Raw genomic sequence first — 1,017 nt, 5'->3', positions numbered from 1 at the left:
GCCCTGTGTCGTCAACAATTTGACTGTTAACACACTAGAGGTCACAATTTTGGCCCAGTCTTAATGAAACTTTGTCAGAATGTTACCCGCAATAAAATCTTGGACAAGTTCGATATTGGGTCATCTGAGATCAAGAACTAGGTCATCAGGTCAAATCAAAGGAAAAGCTTGTTAACACTGTAGAGGCCACATTTATGATCTATCCTCATGAAACCTAGTCAGAATGTTAATCTTGATGATCTCAAGATCCAGTTTGAATCTGGGTCATGTAGGATCAAAAACTAGGTCACCAGGTCAAATCAAAGGAAAAGCTAGTAAACACTGTAGAGGGCACATTTATGACCATATCTTAATGAAGTTTAGTCAGAGTATTAATATTGATGTTTTATAGGTCTTGTTTATATCTGGGTCAGGTGGGGTCAAAAACTAGGTCACTAGGTCAAATCAAAGGAAAAGCTTGTTAACACTGTAGAGGCCACATTTATGACTTCTATATATATATATCTTCATGAACCTTAGTCAGAATGTTAATCTCGATGTTCTTAAGGTCAAGTTCAAATCTGGGTCATATGGGGTCAAAAACTGGGTCACCGGGTCAAATAAAGGAAAAGCTAGTGAACACTTTAGATGCCACATTTATGATCATATCTTAATGAAACTTGGTCAAAAGCATAATCTTGATGATCTATAGTTCATGTTCAAATCTAGGTCAGATGGGTTAAAAAACTAGGTCACTAGGTCAAATCAAAGGAAAAGCTTGTTAACACTGTAGAGGCAACATTTAAGACTGTATCTTCATGAAACTTGGTCAGAATGTTAATCTTGATGATCTTTAGATCAAGTTCGAATCTGGGTCATGTGGGGTAAAAAACTAGGTTACCAGGTTAAATCAAAGAAAATGCTAGTCAACACTTTTAAGGCCACATTTATGACCATATCTTAATGAAACTTTGTCAGAATGTTAATCTTGATGATATTTAGGTCAATAGGTCAGGTGAGCGATACAGGGCCTTCATG

Source organism: Mercenaria mercenaria, unplaced genomic scaffold (assembly GCF_021730395.1).
Source record: "Mercenaria mercenaria strain notata unplaced genomic scaffold, MADL_Memer_1 contig_1062, whole genome shotgun sequence".
Lineage (NCBI taxonomy): Eukaryota > Metazoa > Mollusca > Bivalvia > Venerida > Veneridae > Mercenaria > Mercenaria mercenaria.
The sequence above is the reverse complement of the archived record's forward strand: the minus strand, read 5'-3'. Positions refer to the sequence as shown.